Source organism: Sceloporus undulatus, chromosome 3, assembly GCF_019175285.1.
Source record: "Sceloporus undulatus isolate JIND9_A2432 ecotype Alabama chromosome 3, SceUnd_v1.1, whole genome shotgun sequence".
NCBI lineage: Eukaryota > Metazoa > Chordata > Lepidosauria > Squamata > Phrynosomatidae > Sceloporus > Sceloporus undulatus.
Genome location: NC_056524.1, coordinates 9,861,292 through 9,867,370, shown reverse-complemented (window position 1 = coordinate 9,867,370; position 6,079 = coordinate 9,861,292).

Here is a 6,079-nt window from a genome sequence, read left to right as displayed (position 1 = left end):
AGGGACAGCAACCCGGCCCCCGGCTCAAAAAGATTGCCTACCCCTGGCTTGAAGGGATGGGTATGTTCAGCACAGAACTGGGACAATTGCGAGGCAGTATAATAGCAATCTTTAAATATCTGAAGAGATGCCATGTAGAAAGTGGAGCAAACTTGCTTTCTGCTGCCTCCGAGACTAGGATCTGAACCAAGTGATTTAAATGATAAGAAAAGAGATTCCACCTCAATATCAGGAAGAAAAAGACCAGTTTGTTAGTGATATAGATTGTTTTAGAGGCTCTCCTCCTTTCGAGGTTTCTAAGTAGAGGGTGGATGGCTATTTCTCTGGAGTACTTTAACTGCATGTTCCTGCATGGGAAGAGGTTAGAATAGATGGCACTTGTGGTCCCTTCCAACCTGAGTCCCTTCCAACATGATTCTGTGAGTCTTCAGTTGAAATGAACCTCTAGTTTTCCTACACATAATGTATTCATGAACCCCTGGGTTTTTTTTTGTGAGTGTGTTCATTACCAGCAAATTGGCACCCACAGTCACCTGTCTTTCATGGAGTCTGGATGCAGGCTAATTTTTCTCTATTCTTACATTCCATTGATTAATGAGCAGCCTGTAGGGAACTGCCATCTTTTCTTGGCCTCATTAAAAACTGAGCATGGCAAAATGATAGGAAGGCAGTCAGCTTGTGTTTAGTTCTCCACCCTCCCTCCTTCTCCTCAGATCACTGTTATGTGAAAGCAACTGGTTTCTTTCCAAAAGAAAGAAAGAAAGAAAGAAAGAAAGAAAGAGTGGAACCAGGGCTAAATTAGAGCAAAACCATGTGCTGATTGAAGGCACTCCCATTCTTAGCAGTTGGGTCATTTGGTGCAATCATAAGCATACGATAGCAATGTCCACACTGAAATTATATCTTTTTCTGTTAGGGAAAGTGAACAGAAATAGGTTTTTCCCCACCCCAATATATTAAACATGTCAGAATCATTCTTTGTACTAATGGAATTATGAGCCAGAATTCTGTTATAGCTTTACACTAGTTTAATTGTCATTACACAAGTACTTTGCAGACCCATTAAGGAATAAGAAGATCAGGCATGGTGCTTGGGATCACAAGAGACACTTTATTTATAAACTGTATGCTTCCCCCACCTTTTGATGCCTCGCTTTCCAACAATTTGCTCTTTTAACACTTGCAAATTATGGATAAGTTCCATTAATTTGACTGGGGTGTTCCACTCTTTTGTCAGTTCTTGCTGTAAAGATGGCTTGGGACTGTTTGCACACACTTTTGTGTGTTTGTGTGTTTTTAGGGTGTTATTTAGATATGGAACACATTCAAAAGTAATATATAGTTGGTTTTCAGTGGCCAAAATACATTTGCAAGCTAAAAACAAAAAAAAACCTGTGTTTCACTTTGAAGCAGTTCAATTGTCTGACACTTTCTCCAATCCCTAACACATCAGATAAGAGGGGACTTCCTGTATTTAATTTGAATCTGCCACCAAAATAACAGTCTAAGAGGAGGTCCAACATCCTCCTTATGTCATTTTTTGTCACTGTCTTGACAGAGACTGTGAGGGGAAATGAAGGCATTTCAGGTTACTAGTAGGTTCTGGGGTGCTCATAGGGGAAATTATGGTTTGTTTGTTTGTTTGTTTTAAAAGAGAGAGAGTAATCCTGATCAAAACGGGTTGAGGGGACCTTCACATACCCAAGAGGAAATAGCATCATGTGCTTAGCACTTGCACCTTTGTAAACGGCCATACATGTGCACAAAATTGAATGGTATACTTTCACAGTGTCCTTATTCACTTAGGGGTTGCTATGAAAGGTATGGAAACCATGCCCTGGGTATGGAGAAGAGAAGGTTAAGAGGTGATATGATAGTCATATTTAAATATTTAAAGGGATGTCATACAGAAGAAGGAGCAAGCTTGTTTCTCTGCAACTCCAGAGAATAGGATCTGGAGCAATGGATTCAAGCTACTTTCCACCTCAACATTAGGAAGAACTTCCTGATCATTCCAAAACCTCAAGGGCAATCAAGTCCAGCCCCTTGCCATGCGAGAATATACAATCAGAGCACCCCTGACAGATGATCATCTGTCAACTCTATGATTCTATTCAATGATTCTATGACATTACAATTTAAGGGCATCCATTTCACCTGTGTGCTATTGTAACCATGTGAAATCAACACTGATTTATATCAGGATGCTTCCTAATATGCATACAGACACTGTTTAGGATTTGCCAGAGCATAACAGGAGCACTCAATGTGCATTAAAAGTATCCAGTGTACCTCAAAAGTGTCCAGTGTGCATCAGAAGTGCCCAACGAACTTTGGAGAACTCTTGCTGGTGCCCAGTTTTGCATGCTTGCAGTTCACTATAAGGATTTCAAGTGTTCCTGCAAATTAGATTGTAAGGATCAAAACATGAAACAGGGGTCCTTTCATACCACACAATTATAGTGTCATGATTACACTTTGAACTGTCATAATTCTGGCCTATGAAATGCTGGGATTTGCAGTTTAGAGAGGAGCATTTAGAACTCTTAGCCAGAAATCTCCTGTGTCTCACCAAACTACAAAGCCCAGCATTCTATAGGGTGTTAACATAGCAGCTAAAGAAGATGTAACTAAGAGTCTTTCTGGGGAAATTTTATTTAGCTCAATTTATTGGGTCGGCTACAAGGACCCTCCAGACAGTTTCCCTTATGTATACCAAGAGAAAAGGGATCAAAGGAATAGGGCAGAGGCAGAATTATCTGAATGAAGTGTTTCTTTTACTAAGGGGGGAATCACACAACAATCCATATCCACTCACACATACATGCCAGGACTAAGGAAATCAAGAGTTAACTTGGAATAGCTTGAGGCTGAATTAATGGTGATACTTACACAAGACAAGGCTTGACTCCAGATCCAATGGTTAGGTGGATGGCATGGGATACAGCCATTTGGGTGAGCGGAGGGAGGAACGGACGTACTGGGATCAGAGATTACAGTGACAGAGTGTCCCCATGCCTTCCAACTAGCCCACTGATGAAGAATTTTCGGGATCCTTTATAAGCAGAAACTGGCCTGAAGGCAAAGGTATTTGTCCTATGTCAAAGGGAATCAAATCTGCATTTTAAAGGACTGCTTGGTCTGGCAGTGTCTGGATTGAGAAACATAAATCAGCCTTATCGGGCTTGTCTGGCAAAAAATCCTGCCTCAATTGCCTATTTTCCTGACTTCAGAGGTATTGTGCGGCCTGAACAGACAGGCCAAAATAAAGCTGCTTCAGGTCACTTTGGAGATATGCTATTAAATGACACACACATCTTAAGATGCCAGAAGCTGCACCAAAGCTGCGCTCCAGTCGATGCATGCATCATTTAAACAGCATACCTCCAAAGTGACCCGAAGTAGCATTATTTTCACCTGTCTGTTCAGGCCCAAAGTTTGTCATTTGCAACTCCCAAACTATTCTGTTTGATGTGTATATGGGGTAGTTTGGACATGCTCCCATGCTTTGGGGATCATGGCTGCCCAGAGTACAGCATCCACTTGGGGCCATAGGAAAACACACACACACACACCAAAATTCAGAAGATTTCAGCTTAGTGTAACATAAAATCCCAGTGCTTTAGCTGTGCAGTGTGAAAGGGCCCCAGGTAATCTAACAGTGTCAACTTTCTGTCACTCAGGATGAAGAAACATCTACCTAGCCTTGTGATGATTTACAATAAAAACACAGTTAATGTAGCTTGTCCTTTGTTACTTTGCAAGGATGCAGGAGGAGTAAGGTGGGTTGTTGTTTTATAGGTTCATTCTTTTATAAGAATAATCTGCCTTTGCAAATTTCTTCTTTGTTTAAAGTAGTGAGTGTGGGAAAGTAAACAAAATTCTCAGACCCATACATCTAAGCTCAAGATGCAATTTTGTCCACACTCATATATGAGTAAATCCCATTGAATGTGGTGGAACTTACTCCTGAGTAGACATGCATAACATTGCACTGTAATTATGGTTTCAACCTTAGATCACAATGTCAAGTAAAACATTTAAATACTACAAGGGGGGGGGGGGGGAGAACCCTGCAGTAGTTAAAACAGTAACCACAACAGCAGCATAACATGTGTTAGATGAAAGCAGCTAAAAGCTAATGGATTATTGACAGTAGTTGAAATGCAGATGTGCAGATTTTGTTTATTCTACACTATGGAAGAATTTGTAAGAAAATAAACAGTAAATTTGAATCTTGAAACGGGGTAACTATGAGTTTCAGCAATGCCTCTAAGGATAACTGACAATTTAATTTAAAAAGAAAACACTTCATTGTTAGAGAGAAAGGCTGTCACTTTGCCTCTTTAATTCACTAGTATGGTAACACATCCAAACCAAAATACCTTGAAAAATAAAGAGGTATGCCTTTAACTTACAGCCTTACTGATTGAAATGGTCTCTCCTTGTTGGAAACTGCCCCCCCCCCCCCACTAAAATGTTAGCCAATGTATCCTCCAGCAAAACCAGTTGCATGCCATCTTTGGCATGTCTGCTAAGAAGGAACTCATTGAGCCTTCCAATCTGCAATTTGTCTAGAGAATAGTTGTAGGAACTATGTGTTTTTCCAGATGTTATTACACTACAAGTCTCAGCATTCTTCACTCTTGCCTATGACAGCTAGGGCTGATAGGCCTTGCAGTTCAGTGATGCCTAGCATGCTATACTACAGTTATGCATTTGTAACTTAGGACTTGTCTATACCAGCTAGAATACTCTGGGTTGTTCCTAGGGTATTCTGGCCTTAAAGCTGCCTTGGATTTCCCTTGATACCACCACATGATGTAGTGATGCTGGATGGCTGTCTATACACATATCCCCACAGTGTGATTTTCTGTCACACCACTGATGTGAGTTGTTCCTTCTGAGATCAGAAATTAGGCATGCAGCATTAATCAGATGGCTGGGTGCCTTGTTGTGACCTGAAAATGAGTGATTCACACCAGTTGTGGTGCAGCCTGGTGATCCAATGGGAACACACATGTAGACAGCTGCCTGGCATCACTATGGAGTGCTCCAGATTTTCCTGCGCAATCTGGAGCAAAAGGTACATTTTTAAAAACTGGTTTATGATCATTTTGCAATTTTATTAATAATGTTGGTATTTTATTGATTGTATCTTTGTATTTGTAATTGTATCTATTTTATCGGCTGTAATCCCGCCTCAACCCACAGGGAGAGGCAGGAAATATAAATAATTTATTATTATTATTATTATTATTATTATTATTATTATTATTATTATAAAAGAAACCTGCTAAAAGCGGGTTCTTTTTGCCATGGATGCCATGAGTGCGCCATTGGCGCACTGTGATGCATCAATGACGCAAGCATGGTATGGCAATGTGCAGACACTGCACTGTGCTTGCGTCATCATGGCAACCCCCATGTGGATGGGTGGTCGCCATGATGGTGCCACTGTCGCACGCTAGGGTTTGGGAATGTGCAGTTGATCTGTTCTCCCAGACTCTAATTTTAGTCCCAGGCTGCTGCAAAGCAGCGGTCTATTCCGGTCCTTAGTTATACATTCATAACTGAGTAGGCAATGTAGGATATTGGTATTAAGCTAGAGGACCACACAATGCCCACTCTAATGCACATTTCAAGTTGTCTTTCTCATCATGAACTATTTCCAATGTGTTTCTCCTTTGTGAATTTTCAAAGAAAAAGTGGATGTTCCTGCCCAGGATATGTACTCACAGAGCTGTAAGAGGAAGAAATGACCATTATTTTCCAGGTGCTTCCAGTGCTTCCCTAGACAGGATAGCAAAAGTAAAATAGAGTTGCAAACCTTGTCTGCTTCTAAATTTCTTCAGAGGTATTTCATTCAAAGAGTGAGAAGAAAGGAGAAAAAACTGGATTTGGCAATTTTATCTTTCTTTCCCATTTAAATCCTCACTGGCTATGTCTTCAGGCTAATTTATTAATTATGAGGAACCTTTTCTAGTTAATTAAGAGGTGCAGTTAGCACAGTATGCAATGTTGTCATTAAATTAATTCATTAATTTGTGGAAATAAAGAGAGACAGGAGATAGTAAAA